Below are 18,301 nucleotides of genomic sequence, written 5' to 3'. Positions count from 1 at the left end.
TTCAAAGGGAAAAAGTTAAAAGTATTTTGAAAGAAGTTGCCCAGCAAGAATATAGCAGAAGAAAGGAAATATCCATATTTCGGCAGCTAGAAAAGGAACATAAATTGTTGTAATCTCTGGTGATTAAAAAAATGCAATCCTTAATGTAAACCTAGTTGCTGACATTAAAATAGGAAAGAGATAAAAATGGCATAAAACTAGAAAGGCAAGTGACTGGCAGAGAAAACAAATCCAGATGCAAAATGACTTACCAGGAAAATTCTCGGATCATATAATCAAACAAAAATTCAAACAATATCTTGCTTTTGTTATTTATTTTTATGTCTTATATGCAAGGATATATTCAATCAAAGAAACAGTGTTATAACAAAAAATTCTCAGTTCCATTCATTAGATTTCAATAGCTGAGTTTCTCCTAGAATCCTATCTGGAATAACCTCAGTCATTACCATACCATACAGACAGATAGATTTCCCTGGGGCTTTTGGTGGGGATTCTTTTATTCTGACAGCACTTTGAAGGATTTGAGATGGAGAACGCTGTGCCATTGCCTTTGCACATCTTCCAGACAGTGGAGAATGCATTTAGGGGCAGCAGATTGAAGTTCATCTTTTGGGGGCCTGTGAAAATATTTTTGGCCTTTGTAGATTGGTTGAACTAAAAGGGAAAAAAAAATACCTTAAATCATTGGATTGGTATACACTGCCATTACTCTACTCATGTTAGAAGTAACACACACACAAATCGGTTTATATAACCCAGGAATGTTTCTTGGTAGATGTTTCATCTTTTAGGAAAACAGCACCTCCTAAAACAATTATTTTATTTCATTCTTGGGGTTGTTGCTAATGGCAACAGAAAGAATGCACTGGAGTGTCATAATAATCCTCCATTAAATCCCTACTGTTTAAATTTTAATGCTATAATTCAAGAGCTGACAAAAGCCCATTGAGTTTGTCTATGGGGAGGAAAACAGGCAGGCCCATTTTCTCAGGGGTGATGCTATAGCAACATGGAATGAATTTGGGGTCAGGGAACAAGCAGTCTCCAAGCTTTGTTTGCATTTCCTGACTAAAAGTAGAATCTAACATTATAAATTTTACCCAAATAAGTATTTATTTTGAATAGCAGGAAGATAGCTCACTTTGTACTGCTGTTTATATTGAAAACAGAGAGAAGGTAACAAAAACCAGAACTGGAAGAAAGACACGCCGACAAACATGTTATGAAATGACTATTGAAGTGACCACTTTAGAAACCCCTAGAGCCCCTCTGCGTTTGCTTGACACCCAACCCCTCTCCCGTGGACAAGCGATGCTTTAGAACATGGAAAAGTATTAAATTTGCAAAATGCCTGTTTAAAAGAGAGAGACAAAGGAAGTCTGATCAACAATTCCTGAATGTGACCCCTTACAGTCAAGCAAGACATGGCAAAGACGGGTGTTGTTGATTTTGTCTAGCTCTTTATAATGGCACTTTTGTTTTAGTGGGAGAATTTATTTCTACCAGAATAAACAAATACACCTGAATCACAATTGCCTATTGTGCAGCAGAAGGCCAAGAAAAACCCTACCCAATTCCCACTAGTTTGTGCTGCCAACTTTTCTTTCCCTAGGCATCTGTGTTTTCACTTTTGGTTTGAGTGTTGAATATTAGCATATTGAGTCAGTATTCAACAGCATAACATATTACATTTTGGGTGGTTATCCAGTGAGGTCTATCTAGTTATAGACTCTTTATATGGCTTGCAACATACAAAAAAAAGAAGACTGTTAGGTTTTCAAATGCTAAGTCATAGGTGAAAATATAAATATCTGTAAACCTTGTAGCTCAACAAAACTCAAAGCTGTTTCTTCTTTTCTATGTCCTGTCTCAGACCCTCGCTGTCTCACCTTGACAATGAAAAACGCTCACCCCTCCCAAACCTCTGATGACCTCTAGTACTCATCTTTTACAATTCATCCTAAATATAATGTCAATATTAATTATCTTCTTAATAACAAAATCCTTCTTCTATTAAACAATCTTTGATGTTTTAAAGTAAAATTCACACTTCTACATATTTACTCTGCTATTACAAGTAAGTCAAACTGTATAACTTGCTGTTCCATTTATATATATTGCTTACACTTTTCTCACAGTATATTTACTTAGATGCTGTGTAGAATTTCCTCATCAATATTCTATTCATCTTTCAAACCCAATTTATATGTCACCTTTTCCATAAAGGTTTTCTAGATTACTCCTTCTGGAAAAGATTTCTTTCCTTTTTTCACTCTAAGCTCACATGGCCCACGTAGAATTCTCTTTGGGAGCTTATTTCATATTTTCTAATGAACTCTCTTACTATTATCCCACAAGGATAGAGACTATATATTTAATTATTTTCTATCATTTTACTCTCAGAAAGAAATGGTTTTAATAAAATATTCTCTAAGCTGTATTGCTTTCCTGGTTTTGCCTCCTAGAAACACAAAGCAGATTATATTCAAGTTATAATGATTATCAACAAAAGGATTTGTAGAATAAAACTTAAAGCTATAGTATAAAAAATATGAAGCAATATCTTATGATCAAGTACAAGTGCATTAAATAAAATAATAGTTTATCATAAAAAGAAAAATAAAAGATGAGTTATTCTACATAGACAACCCTAATATCTCAGTAGTTTATCATAATAATCAAGTATGTGCCCATGTTACTCAGTCAATGAACACTGGCAATAAGACTTTGCTCATCACAGTCACTGAGGAATCCAGGCTAACAGAAGAGACATGTCTATACATATTTACATAGTCACTGTGTCAGAAAAAGGGAAATTGGTGACACATACCATGCTACCTCTGAAAATTTCTGCCCAGAAGTAGCACACTTTTTCTGTTCATACTTTATACATCAAAGCAAGTCACATGGCCAACCTGACTTCCAGGGGACAAAAAAAGTGAAATTCCACATGTGTTCAGACACAGAGACAATTTGAAATGCCTGGAGAATAGCACTAGTAATTATTTTTCCACATTTCCGCTCCCCCCAATAGTTAGGGAAAAAAATAAATACATTTCAAAATCTATATCAAAATGGCAAAATACTCAAAATTAGGAAACTCCCTGAAATCATTTGAACATGTATTTCAATAACCTTAACAAACAGCCTCCTTAATCATGAAATTTTAGACATTTTTTTTCTCTTTAGATACATTAAATACAAGGCTAAATTAAATACAAGGATATTATCATTGCTACTGATCCATATAGACTGCAAGTTATGACCAACGTAAGACATAAGAAAGAAAATAAGGTAGATGGTTTGGAAAATAATAGACCAAAATTGCCATTTCTATAGGTATGATATGAATTGTTGATATGGCTTACCTTTTGAATTTTTAGAATTTTCTATTATAGTCATTTAAAATTATGATCAAATTTTCCATAAAAATTACTTTAAAATTTTAAAGTAGAACATTAAGAACCTGTGAAATAATAGCAAAAGAATGAAAGTTTGTAATTAGAGTACTAGAAAGAGAAAAGAGAGAGTATGATGCAGAAAATTACTTAACCAAATAATGGTTAGAAAATTTCAAAACTTTATTTTAAAACCCACATATAATTTCAGGAATCTAAGCAAACAACAAACAATGGACATTATATTAAACTGCTGAAAATCACAATTAAACAGAACATTTGAAAAGCAAAAGAAGAAAAGACATATTATACATTAAATTCAGAGGACTAATAATAAGAAATAAGGTTAACCTCTCATCAGAAACAATGTAAATCAGAAGACAATGGAACAACATCTTTAAACTAAATGAAAGACAACTATATAACTTGTCAACCTAGAAAAGTGTTAATCAGCAGATATGTACTACAGGAAATGCTACAGGAAGTTCTTTTGGCTTCTGGTTCTTTGGCTCAGAGTAAATGGTACCGGATGGAAATTTGGTTACATAAGAAGGAATGAAAGATTAAGTATGTGACCAATTTCATGAAAATAAATTGAACAAATTAGATGAAAAGGACAAGCTTTTTTTGAGAAGTCGTAACAAATCAAATTAACAAAATGAAAGAAAATGTTGAATAATATTATTAAGTAAATGAAATTCATGATTAGGAACCTTCTCTCAATGAAAACGATGGTGTATACTGGTGAATTTTATCAAACATTTAAACAGTTATATGCTTTTTAACTTTAAATGCATAATATACTTCTGATATTTTTTATAGGGATTTGCATTTAAGGGAATAGTCTACATTTATTTACTGTATGGAGATACATAGATCTCAGGTCTGCCAAAAAAAATTGACTAATAATTTCAACCAGGATATTGCATTGTTGAGGTTATCCATTTGTTGTTCAATTAGTACTTGACATTAGCCTTTAACCTCCGCCAGTTTCTCCTCTGGCATAGGCTGATATATAAGAAAAGAAACGGGCCAGGCACAGTGGCTTCCACCTGTAATCCCAGTACTTTGGGAGGCCGAGGCGGGTGGGTCGCAAGGTCAGGAGTTTGGAACCAGTCTGACCAACATGGTGAAACCCCGTCTCTACTGAAAATACAAATATTAGCTGGGTGTGGTGGCAAGCAACTGTAATCCCAGCTACTCAGGAGGCTGAGGCAGGAGAATCGTTTGAACCCAGGAGGCAGAGGTTGCAATGAGCTGCACTCCAGCCTGGGTGACAGAGTGAGACTCTGTCTCAAAAAATAATAGTAATAAATTTAAAAAAAATAAGAGAAATGAAAACTTGGCCCAACTATTGGACAAAAAAATCAAAGTTATAGCCTTCTTGATGGTTATGTGATTGATATTAACATTGATATAAATAAAGTCTGTTTCTGAAAAGAAAAGAAAGAAAAGAAGTGCTGGTGAATTTGAGCCCAGATCAAGCGAGTTTGTATTTCATACACAAATGCTTCAGGCCAAATATTTGGTGGACTCAAACTACTTATGTTTCCTATCATCCTTTTTATCAAAGGGTATTTGTTGTAGATAGAAAAGACATAAGAAAGGACAGACTTTGATGTGTTTTTCTTTCTAGTTCTAAGAATTGCTATTCTGTCTTCTAGCAGAACACCTTCCCAAACAGAAGATAATTGGCCAAAGTAGATAAGAGAATGAATGGTGTATATCTATGAACAGATATTTGAAAGACAAATTTTCAGTGGAAGAAGGGAAGTTCTGGCAAGTTTCAGCAGCATACTTTCACTAAATCTTTAAGTGCATGGACTATAGTGTGTGTAATAATGTTGCAGGTCAGGTGACTCTGAGATCATGCTTAGTTTACAGAAATTTTGGAGGAAATTGCTGTCAGGATCAGCAATTGGGAATGGGAAGAAAGTAGAATTAGGCCAAAGAAGAAGTTGGACTGCAACATAGTAATAAGAACTAACTAAGGAAACCTCAAAGAGAGCCCTGAGGTTAGAACAGTCCTTTAGATGGGGAAAGGAGACGAGACCATCATACCCCACATCAATCAGTCTTCAGTGCAGCTTGCACTCTGGAGGAGGAAAGATCTTGGGCAATGTGCCTCTTTTCAGAAGAGGGCAACTTCCAAAAAGGTCTGATGGCTGAGAGCTCAACCATCAATGCTCCCAGAAGTTGAGTGAATTTGTCCTTCCTTCCTGAAAGGGGAAACTGAGCAGGGTAGCAAAGCATTCTGTACTGTGCATTCTTGCACACCTTGAGTCCTCTTGCTTCACCTAAGTTCTGAAAGCCGTATCTTGAGGACTCTGAGGGATTTCTTTCCTGCAGTAAGATTCCTAGAGGAAAGTTAATGGAGATAACGCTATCTCTCACTGATGCAGTTGGGCTTGAGGCTACATCTGTGATAATTTATTGTACTCTTCCTCTACACTGTATCCTAGAATCACTTCTCCCACAGCTAGCACCTGGTCTTGGTGGCTTACCTGGTTGGATGACCCCAAGCCGTATCTCTGATTGTCTAAACATCTGGTCATCAAGCCCTTATTAGATTGTTACTTATCGGGGGAAACCCCACCCCGATATTCAACGTGGGTTCTTTTCTATTTCCCTAAGCATCAGCTGGTCTGAGAAATAAAGGGAAAGAGTAAAAAGAGAGAAATTTTAAAGCTGGATGTCCAGGGAAGACATCACATGTTGGCAGGTTCCGTGATGCTACCTGAGCCGTAAAACCAGCAAGATGACAGGATTAAGAGATTAAAGTAAAGACAGGCATAGGAAATCACAAGGGTATTGATGGGGGAAGTGTTAAGTGTCCATGAAATCTTCACAATTTGTATTCAGAGATTGCAGTAAAGACAGGTGTAAGAAATTATAAAGGTATTAATTTGGGAACTAATCACAAGGTAATACAATATCACAAAGCAAATGGAGGCAGGGTGAGATCACAGGACCACAGGATGGGGCGAAATTAAAATTGCTAATGAAGTTTCGGGCATGCATTGTCATTGATAACATCTTATCAGGAGACAGGGTTTGAGAGCAGACAACCAGTCTGACCAAAATTTATTAGGCGGGAATTTCCTTGTCCTAATAAGCCTGGGAGTGCTTCAGGAGACAGGGCTTATTTCATCCCTTCATCTTCCACCATAAAAGACAGCTGCCCCAAAGCGGCCATTTCAGAGACTTACCCTCAGGGGTGCATTCTCTTTCTCAGGGATGTTCCTTGCTGAGAAAAGAATTCAGTGATAGTCTCCTATTTGCTTTTGAAAGAAGAGAAATGTGACTCTGTTCCACATGGCTCATCAGCAGTCAGAGTTTAAGGTTATCTCCCTTGTTCCCTGAACATTGCTGTTATCCTGTTCTTTTTTCAAGGTGCCCAGATTTCATATTGTTCAAACACACATGCTCTACAAACAATTTGTGCAGTTAACACAATCATCACAGGGTCCTGAAGCGACATACATCCTCCTCAGCTTACGAAGATGACAGGATTAAGAGATTAAAGTAAAGACAGGCATAGGAAATCACAAGGGTATTGATGGGGGAAGTGTTAAGTGTCCATGAAATCTTCACAATTTGTATTCAGAGATTGCAGTAAAGACAGGTGTAAGAAATTATAAAGGTATTAATTTGGGAACTAATCACAAGGTAATACAATATCACAAAGCAAATGGAGGCAGGGTGAGATCACAGGACCACAGGATGGGGCGAAATTAAAATTGCTAATGAAGTTTCGGGCATGCATTGTCATTGATAACATCTTATCAGGAGACAGGGTTTGAGAGCAGACAACCAGTCTGACCAAAATTTATTAGGCGGGAATTTCCTTGTCCTAATAAGCCTGGGAGTGCTTCAGGAGACAGGGCTTATTTCATCCCTTCATCTTCCACCATAAAAGACAGCTGCCCCAAAGCGGCCATTTCAGAGACTTACCCTCAGGGGTGCATTCTCTTTCTCAGGGATGTTCCTTGCTGAGAAAAGAATTCAGTGATAGTCTCCTATTTGCTTTTGAAAGAAGAGAAATGTGACTCTGTTCCACATGGCTCATCAGCAGTCAGAGTTTAAGGTTATCTCCCTTGTTCCCTGAACATTGCTGTTATCCTGTTCTTTTTTCAAGGTGCCCAGATTTCATATTGTTCAAACACACATGCTCTACAAACAATTTGTGCAGTTAACACAATCATCACAGGGTCCTGAAGCGACATACATCCTCCTCAGCTTACGAAGATGACAGGATTAAGAGATTAAAGTAAAGACAGGCATAGGAAATCACAAGGGTATTGATGGGGAAGTGTTAAGTGTCCATGAAATCTTCACAATTTGTATTCAGAGATTGCAGTAAAGACAGGTGTAAGAAATTATAAAGGTATTAATTTGGGAACTAATAAATGTCCATGAAATCTTCACAATTTATGTTCTTCTGCCACAGCTTCAGCCGGTCCCTCTGTTTGGGGTCCCTGACTTCCCACAACAGTGACTACTGTATTTGTCAATTTATCATGAAAACTGGGCAAAGAATTGCCAAGAGATCATCAAGTACCAAATATGTTCCGCCCCTGCCCCAGTGTGTCATAACAGCCTTTCTCCTGATGATCAGCTCAATTGCTTCTATTAATATGGTATCCCCCCTTGCCCACTGGCCCCTTGGCATATGGAGTCTGAAGTGCCCAGTCCAAAATCATAGCTTATGTTTCACTGATAGATATTCCCCATAGTAGGAACCAAGACCACGAAACACATGGAGTTTAGAATTTCATAAAAAGGAAGCAGAAGCTCCCTATGTGTCATTGCTATTTTCTTTTTTTTTTTTAATTTTACTTTTTTTTAGTTCTGGGATACATATGCAGAATGTGCAATTTCACAACAACAGTACTTTTTTTTCTTTTTCTTTTACTTTAAGTTCTGGGATACATATACAGAACGTGCAGGCTTATTACATAGGTATACATGTGCCATGGTGGTTTGCTGCACCTATCAACCTGTCATCTAGGTTTTAAGACCTGCAAGGGTATTTGTCCTAATGCTCTCCCTCCCCTTGTGCCTCACCTCCCAACAGACCCCAGTGTGTGATGTTCCCTTCCCTGTGTCCATGTATTCTCGTTGTTCAACTCCCACTTATGAGTGAGAACATACAGTGTTTGGTTTTCTGTTCCCGTGTTAGTTTGCTGGGAATGATGGCTTCCAGCTTCATCTATGCCCCTGCAAAGGACATGAGCTCATCCTTTTTTATGGCTTCATAGTATTCAATGGGATATATGTGCCACATTTTCTTTATCCAGTATATCATTGATGGGCATTTGGGTTGGTTCCAAGTTTTGCTGTTGTAAATAGTGCTTCAATAAACATATTTGTGCATGGGTATTTATAGTAGAATGATTTATAATCCTTTNCGTGTTAGTTTGCTGGGAATGATGGCTTCCAGCTTCATCTATGCCCCTGCAAAGGACATGAGCTCATCCTTTTTTATGGCTTCATAGTATTCAATGGGATATATGTGCCACATTTTCTTTATCCAGTATATCATTGATGGGCATTTGGGTTGGTTCCAAGTTTTTGCTGTTGTAAATAGTGCTTCAATAAACATATTTGTGCATGGGTATTTATAGTAGAATGATTTATAATCCTTTGGATATATACCCAGTAATGGGATTGCTGGGTCAAATGGTATTTCTGGTTCTAGATCCTTGAGGAATCACGACACTGTCTTCCACAATGGTTGAACTAATTTACATTCCCACCAACAGTGTAAAAGCGTTCCTATTTCTCCACAGCCTTGCCAGCATCTGTTGTTTCCTGACTTTTTAATAATCGCCATTCTAACTGGCATGAGATGGTATCTCACTGTGGTTTTGCCCCAAAACTCCTTAAGCTGATAAGCAACTTCAGAAAAGTCTCAGGATACACAATCAGTGTGCAAAAATCACAAGCATTCCTATACACCAACAATAGACAAGCAGAGCCAAATCATGAGTGAATTCCCATTTACAATTGCTACAAAGAGAATACCTAAGAATACAACTTACAAGAAATGTGAAGGCCCTCTTCAAGGAGAACTACAATCCACTGCTCAAGGAAATAAGAGAGGACACAAACAAATGGAAAAATATTCCACACTCGTGGATAGGAAAAATCAATATCATGAAAATGGCCATATTACCATTTTCAACTCTTCATTCCTGCCACCATGTGTAATCAGTGGAGCACCACATATCTAAATAATGGGGCACAGCACCATACAATGGTCATAAGACTTGAGTATAGACTGTATCTTGGAATATGATTTCTTATCCTTATTTGGTATCATTTTCAAGCTTCTGCCTCACCTATGCCTTCTATGAACTATTTTATTACTCTTCAATGGCAGCCTCTTTTGGATGGCGTAGTTTCTAATAGGAACAGTTGATCTTATAATCATGCCGCCACCATTGCACCTCTTTTCCTGTAAAGTGAGTCTCTTTTACAACAAAGGAAACAATCAACAGAATGAAGAGACAACCTATGGAATAGAAGTAAATATTTGTAAACTATATATCTGATAAGGAGTTAATATCAAAAGTATGTAAGGGACCCAACTCAACAGCAAGAAAAATATCTGATTAAAAAATGGGCAAAGAATCTTAGTAGACATTCCTCAAAAGAGATATGAATGGTTGAGAAGTAATACTCAACATCACTAATTACCAGGGAGATACAATTTAAAACCACAATGACATATCAGCTCACACCTTTTAGGATGTGTATCAAAAGAAAAAACAAGAGACAAGTATTAGTGAACATGTGGAGAAAAGTGAATATTTTTATACTGTTTACAGGAATGTACATCAATACAGTCATTATGGAAAACAGAATAGAGGTTGCTCTTAGTCCAGAATTTCTGAACAGTGGCATATTGACATTTTGGGGTGGATTATTTATTGAGGGAGGTTGTCCTGTCCACTATAGGATGTTTAGCAACAATTCTCTAGCCACTAGATGTCAGTAACATCCTCCCTTTTCTGACAATCACGAATGTCTCCAGACACTGCCAAATGTCTCGGGGGTGGGATATGGGAGATAAGGAATTGCCCATGGTTAAGAATTACTGTGTTAATCTGATGCAATGCTATATGAGATCTCCTGGTGATGGACTAAACTCTCTGTAATCCCATGGCTAATGGTGCTGTTTGAGGTTCTTTCACAGGAAATGCAGAACCATACCTGGAATATGTATAAATTCAAAAAGCATTAATTTGAAATGAATTAATGCTTCCATCCTTTGAGGATGGAAGAAGTCTAATGTATTTGACTTGCCACCAGATTAGCTGGTTGATTCCCTGAAGAGATGGTACTGTATTGGGGGCTTAGTGTTGGTCTCTGTTGCTACTTCTGGAACATTTCGCAGTGGCAGAAGTTATAACAGCTTCAGTAAATGGGTGGGGTCCATGCAAAACCTGCATCCCTTCTACCATGGTTACTCTGTTCATGTGCTTATTGTCCAAACACCAACTCTGATGAGGGAGGATGGCTGATATTGACTGGCTGACACTTTGTCTACTCCAATTACCTCGTTGTTTAATGTCTCTTCCAGGGTACGTATATTCTCCCTTAGACATTAGCATGCACTACAAAGATCTTCAGACTTTGTGCCCACTCTCACTAGTTCATTCATATACCAAGACCTCAGACTGCCCCTGATCTTCCCATCTTTCAAGACTGAATGCAAAAAAAAAAAAAAAAAAAAAAGTAAAACGTCTCATCAATATTTTCATGCTGACTACATGTTGAATGACAATATTTAGATATATTGGATCAAAAAAAGCTACTAAAATTTATTTCACCTTTATTTTATACCGTTTTGCTTTCTTTTAAAAAATTTTATGGATACATAATAGTTGTACATATTTATAGGAAACACGTAATATTTTAGTACAAGCAAATAATGTGAAATGAATGATCCAATCAGGGTACTTAGGATATCTATCACTTCAAATATACATTTTTTTGTGTGTAAGGAACATTCCAATTCCACTCGTTTTGTTATTTTGAAATATACGATAAATTATTAACTGTAATTACCCTATTGTACGAGTGAACACTAGATCTTATTCCTTCTATCTAACTGTATTTTTGTACCTATTGCCCATCCCCTCTTTATCTCCTGTTCCCAACTATCCTTCCGAGCCTCTAATAATCATTACTCTTATTCTCTAGCTCCATGTGCTTTTTTTCCAGCTCCCACTTATGAATGAGAACATGTGATATCTGTCTTTCTGTTTCTGTCTTATCTCATTTACCATAATGTCCACAAGTTCCATCCATGTTGTTGCAAGTGACAGAATTTCATTTTTTTATTGCTTAATATCCCATTGTGTATATGTACCACATTTTATCTATTCATCTGTTGATAGACATTAAGTTGATTCCATATTTTGGCTACCATGAATAGTCCTGCAATAAACAGGTGAGTGCCGATATCTCTTCCACATACTGACTTCTTTTCTTTTGAATATATACCTGGCAGTGCAATTTGCTGGATCACATGATAGTTCTATTTTTAGATTTTGAAGAACCTCCATACTGCACTCCATAGTGGCTGTACTAATTTACATCCCCACCATCAGTGTACAAGTGTTCCCCTTTCTCCACGTCCTCACCAGCATCTAGTTACACACACATACACAAAATGGAAAGATATTCCATGTTCATGGATTGGAAGAATCAATATTGTTAAAATGTCCACACTACTCAAAGCAGTCTACAGATTTACTGCAATCCTTATTAAAATTCCAATGACATTCTTCACAGACACAGAAAAAATAATCTTAACATTTATATGGAACCACAAAAAAAAAAAAAAAAAAAAAAAAAAAAAAAAACCCCCCAGAATAGCCAGAGCAATCCTAAGAAAAGAAACAAAGCTGGAGCAACCACATTACCTGACTTTAAATTATAATACACAAAGCCATACTAACAAAAACAGTGTAGTCCTGGAATAAAAACAGACACAGAGACAAATGGAACAAAATAGAGAATCAGAAATTCAGAAATAAATCCATGCACTTATGGTCAACTAATTTTTGACAAAGTTTCCAATAACATACACTGGGGAAAAAGACAGTCTCTTCAATACATAGTGCTGGGAAAACTGGATATCCATATGCAAAAGAATGAAACTAGACCCCTGTCTGTCACAATATACAAAACTCAAATCAAAATAGATTAAAGAATCTAAGACCTGAAACTATGAAACTACTAGAAGAAAACATTGGGTAAATTCTCCAGGACATTGGTTTGGGCAAAGATTTCTTGAGTAAGATCTCAAAAGCACAAGCAATCAAAGCAGAAATAGACAAATGAGATCATATTAAGCTAAAAAGCTTCTGCACAGCAAAGGAAACAATCAAAGTGAAGAGACAACCTACAGAATGGAAAAAAAAAAACATTTTCAAACTACCCATCTGCAAGTAATTAATAACCAGAATATATAAGGAACTCAACTTAATAGCAGAAAACAAATAACCTACTTAAAACTAGTGAAACCATCTGAGTGGATATTTCTCAAAAGAAGACATACAAATGGCTAGCAGGTATATGAAAAAGGCTCAACATTACTAATAATCAGAGAAACACAAATTAAAGCTACAATAAGATACCATCTCACCCTAGTTAAAATAATTTTNGAGTTTCTTATATATTTTAGATACTCATTCTTTTGAATATGTGGTTTGAATTTTTTTTCCCAGTCAGTAGCCTAATTTTAGAGCATCTTATCAGGGTCTTCTTCAAAGCAAAAGTTTTAAAATTTTGATAAATTCAAATTTATTACTATTTTTTTTCTTTTGAATCATGCTTTTGGTATCAAGTCTGATAGCTCTCTGCCTAGGTCTTGATTCCTAAGATTTTCTCTTTTCTCTTATTTTTTTTTCCCAAAGATTTTATAGTTTTACATTTCACAATAAGTCTATTATCCATTTTAACTTACATTTTATATAATGTGTGAAGGTTAGATTGAGGCTTATTTATTTACAATGTTAGTTGTAGATGCTCTTTTTCGAGTTGAGGAAGTTTCCCTCTATTCCTCGTTTTCTGAAAGTTTTTATTATGAATGGGTGGTAAATTTTTGTCAAATGCCTTTTCTGTATCAGTTGATAGAATCGTGCGATTTTTCTTCTTTAGCCTATTAATATGGTGGATTACACTGATTAATATTGTGTCTCTGGAATAAACTCTGCGTGGTCATGGTGTATAATTATTTTATATATTGCTGAATTCTATTTGCTAATATTTTGTTAATAATTTTTATAGTTACATTCATGAAAGATACAGATCTACATTTTTTACTTTTATACTGTTTCATCTTGTTTTGGTATTAGGATAATATTAGGGTCACAAAACTAATTGGGAGGTATTTCCTCTTCTTCTACTTGCTAGAAAAGATTGTGTAGAATCAGCATTAATTTTCTTTAAACATTTGTATAATTGATTTTAAATTATAAATTCAATTTCCTTACGAGTTTTAGGGCTAACTTGTCTGTTTAATATTTGGTGAGTTGTAGTAGCCCGTGCTTTTTGAAGATTGGTACACTTCTAAGTTATCCAATTTATGTGTGTAGGTCATTTGTAATATTCCCTTATGAGCCTTTTGAAGTTGTTAAGGTTTTTATTCCTGATGTTAGTAATTTGTGTTGCCTTTCTTTTTCTGTTAGTCTTATTTTCTCAATCTCTCTCATCAGTCAAACTGCTGTCAATTTTATTGACCATTTCAAAGGACTAGCTTTTTGTTTCATTGGTTTTTCTTTTAAACTTTATTTATTTCTGCTATTATCATTATTGTTGCGTTTCTTCTGCTGGCTTTGAGTTCATTTTGCTCTTTTTTTCTGGAGATTCTTGAAGTAGGTGCTTAAATAACTAATATAACACATTCCCTTCTTTCTAATGGAAATATTTAGTATTACAAATTTCCCCCTCAGAACTGCTTTAACTATGCCCCAAATAGTTAAATATGTTGTATTTTTAATTTTATCCTATTCCATTTATTTTTTCTTTTCCCTGAGAATTCCTCTTTGATCCCTGGACTATTTAGAAATGTGTAGTTTATTTTGCCAGTGGTTAGAAATATTTCTGGTATCTTTTTGCTACTGGTATCCAGGTTGATTCCATTGTGATCAGAGAATACACTTTATGTAATTTCAATTATTGTACATTTGTTGCCTTTTGTTTTATTGCCTAGTCTATATTGATATATATTCCATGAATGCTTGAAAAGAATGTGTAATCTGCTGTTGTTAGGTGCAGTATTCTACAAATGTTCATTTGAGTCTGTGGATTGATGGTGTTGTTGATTCTTCTATATCCTTGCTGAATTTTTGTTCAGTTCTGTCAATTGCTGAGAGAGGGATGTTGAAACCTTCAAGTATAATTGTAGTCTTGCCTATTTCTCTTTTAAGGTCTACCCATTTTGTAGATGTATGTCTACTCCATCTTCTCAGAAGTACAAATCTTCTCTTATTGACAATTTTGATTGAACTCCTAACTCCTTCTATGAGCATTTGCATTTTAAAGATATTATTTGAAATCAGATTCATTAACTTTATTTCTTGGGTATAAAATGGTCTCCTTATACATCTGTTTTAACAGAAGGAAAATCATCTTAATTACAATCAAGTTTAGCCTGTTATCCTTGGAAGGATTCTACTGGATGAGTGATGCATAGCCATGGACAAGTCCCCCAGCCCATGTATATATAGCATCTTCTGACCTAAAGATAATATGGCAAATGATAATCAGCCAATATATAAGACATGTACATTACCAGCTGACTTTTCAGCCAATGTTTTTCACAAGAATATAGAAAGAAAAACAAAATATTTCTCTGTGAAATTTATAAAGGACTGAATGGTGGGCAAAGAGAATGTGACTCCTAACACCAACCACATCAGTATCTATTGGGAAAGGTTTTGTGCCATGTCACAAAAATTATCTAGCGTGTTCACCTGAGAAACACAAAAGTCCTAGTGCTCTGGGGAGAACCACCTTAAAATAAATACATATTTTTAATGCAATTACATAATTTTTGACTAATGTTAATAGCAAGAAATATGTCTTTATTCAGTATAAAAGAACAATCTTGAGCACAATAAACAAACCAAAAGTCATAGACCAGCTCCACAAGATTTTCTGTTAAAAGTCCTTTTCTAATTCTATAATTGTTTCATTACTCCTGAATACAGAGTTTTAAGAAATTATGCGAGCACACCTGAAATTGGAGAAAATCTGTTTGTTTTTAAATTTTGAAAGCACTTATTTTATTATATAAAACAGAATAACATGATTCTGCACAGATATCTAAGAGACCTTACAGCAAGACACAAAACTGAAAAAGCTCTGATAAGTGATTTGTTTTTGGGATTCTGAGTTTCACTTGCCCTGCTCTGTATATTCAGTATTGTGCTTTAGAATGACACTGTGGCCCTGATAGAAGGAAGGGAGGAAAGGAAATAAAGAAGATAGTAAGGAAGGAAGAAAGAAGGGTAGAAGGGCAGAAATAAAGTGGAGGGAAGGAAGGAAGGATGGAAGGAAAGAGGGAGGGAGGGAAGGAAGGAAGGAAGGAAGGAAGGAAGGAAGGAAGGAAGGAAGGAAGGGAAAAAAGAGTTCAAATATTTTAAGTAACCAACATTTATAGGGAAAGGCCATTGTTTTTTATAAATATATCTCACTGGCTCTAATTTAAAGAACATGCAAAGTAAATAAAATAAAAAGGACTGGACGATTTTATTTGTTTCAGACTTTCTAATCTTCCTTCCCATTCATTTGTTAGTAACACCTCAGTTTTGCATTGGAGATTTATGTTTCTTAGTGCATCAAGTGAGAGAGCCCACTACCCAAGCTGGGCCAATCAGTTACTTGCAATACAGACTGTTAAAAACTTTATTAATATACAACAATATTTGTTTCCCCTAAAATATTGTTCATCAGCCACATTTGACTAGAATATCAAAAGTCCATAATTAATTTGAATAACTCTTCTGAATCTCCAGATTGACTGATGCTTCGTGCCTTTCAAGTATCCAAGTTCCCATAGGGTAGCTATGATTATGATTCCTTGTTAACTTCAATATCCACAAGGATGTTTACTGCTTTCAAAAATGACTTTCTCTTTGAAAATTCAACAAGAGTGGTCAAGACAAATGTCCTGTCAGAGCAGTTAATGCAATTGGTTTGCCTTAAATGGCACAGGTTGAAACTTCATAGACAAACCACTGTCAAATCTCTTCACTGGAGAGTTTAAATAGGTAGGCTGTTCTTGAGGCTTTGGTATAACATAGTTTGCACTATGTTGGAGGAGAATGTTTGTGGTTTTCAGTACACGGCTTTATAACATCTTTCAAAAAACCTTCTAAGAAATCACATCCACAGAAGATGTTATTTGAAGGTACCAGAAGACATCAACCTTTGACTAGAGAGAAAATATTTCTCTTGAAGAAGAACAATAAATAGAAAAATATGCAAATTCTAATAGATTGAAGGTGATTTCTACAGTTTGTACTGAAAACTGGATTGTGGCAATTGAAAAATCAAATGGGTGTACATTCGAAATGAAAATTCTAGAAATTTTCATGTTTTCAAAAAAGTTTTAGAACTAAGTTGACTGAGTGTGATGATGTGAAAGGTTAGGTTCACAGAAAATATACTCAGTTACTTGGTCAATAATCTCACATGAGACTTTACCATGATGAATTAATGCCTACCACAAGCTGGGAATTTAAAGCAACATCTGACAGTTAGAGAAATGTGCCTTTGCCTGGGAGAACCTAATGCAGAGAAACCTGTGAAAGAGATGATCTGTCTCTAGCCTAACTTTGCTTTCATTCTTCTGTCAGTACCACAAACTGGCCCTTATTCTCCACATCAAACAGAATAATCACCTTGCTTCCTGCCAGATACTGCCTTTTTTGGGTCACCAAAGCAAGCACTTCAGTCTGAAATGAAACGTCAAAATGAAATACCTGATTTGTGACATCTACCAATGCAAATACATTTTTAAATAGCTATCTAGTTCTCTCTCTCTGTCTCTCTCTCCCTCCATATATATATACACACACATATAGTTTTTGTACATAAAAAATACTTGTCAATGAGTCACCAGAATAAGAGATGAACTGACATACAGTCTTAGGATGATGTATTATTTAAACCATATAGATAAAAATATGAAGCTTTCATTAGTAAATGGTAAAAAAATATAATTGAAACACAGGTCTTTGGAAACTTGTTCTGCCTTAACACACTGCTACCTCAAAATAAATATGTAAATCAATAATACAGAAATAAAAATCATGAAAATATTGATATTCATTGAGTTTCAAACATGGATGAAGATTTTAAATCACATATTCTCCAAACAAAAAGATAACGACTAATTAACAGGGTTTTTTAATGGTATGTTTTGCTTAATTTATATTTACATTCTTGTTTAGTTGTACTAATAGTTGTACATAGTTGTACTAATGTAGCATCATATAATTTTAGATTCTAAACTTTTCCATTTAACTTTATAATAAACACATACCATAGTTTCAAAACTTTCATAACTATACATGGGTGGTATTTCATTGAATTGGATATTCCATAATTTTAAAAATGGTTTCCATTTTTGGTATAATTTTGGAGCACAGTCCTCCAGGTTTAAATATTTTGTACTGATGCCTGAAAATAAACTAATTTTGACTTGCATCTCTTGTGACTTTAGGAATACAGCGTTCATTCTAGTTAAATTCCATCTTTCTCAAGAAGAAGCTTGAGAAGAAAACCTCAATGGCAAAGTGTGAACAAGGAAAAGAACTGCCAATAATGGGAAAAAACCATTCCTATGATGTTGCAGTTCTCGGAGCCAAGGAATA

General features: G+C 35.3%; 1 long non-coding RNA gene across 1 annotated transcript in view; it reads right to left on the bottom strand.

Annotated features, from left to right (window-relative positions):
- Positions 1-397: 397 nt before the first annotated feature.
- Positions 398-18,301, bottom strand: part of LOC108515695 (uncharacterized) — a 39,264-nt gene continuing 21,360 nt past the window's right edge. The window contains exon 4 of the long non-coding RNA XR_001881595.1: positions 398-657. This is a non-coding gene — a long non-coding RNA (uncharacterized LOC108515695). The remainder of the gene's footprint in view (positions 658-18,301) is intronic.

Source organism: Rhinopithecus bieti, unplaced genomic scaffold, assembly GCF_001698545.2.
Source record: "Rhinopithecus bieti isolate Rb0 unplaced genomic scaffold, ASM169854v2 scaffold_35536, whole genome shotgun sequence".
Classification (NCBI taxonomy): Eukaryota; Metazoa; Chordata; class Mammalia; order Primates; family Cercopithecidae; genus Rhinopithecus; species Rhinopithecus bieti.
Note: the sequence above shows the minus strand (reverse complement) of the source record. Positions and strands in the feature narration are given on the sequence as shown.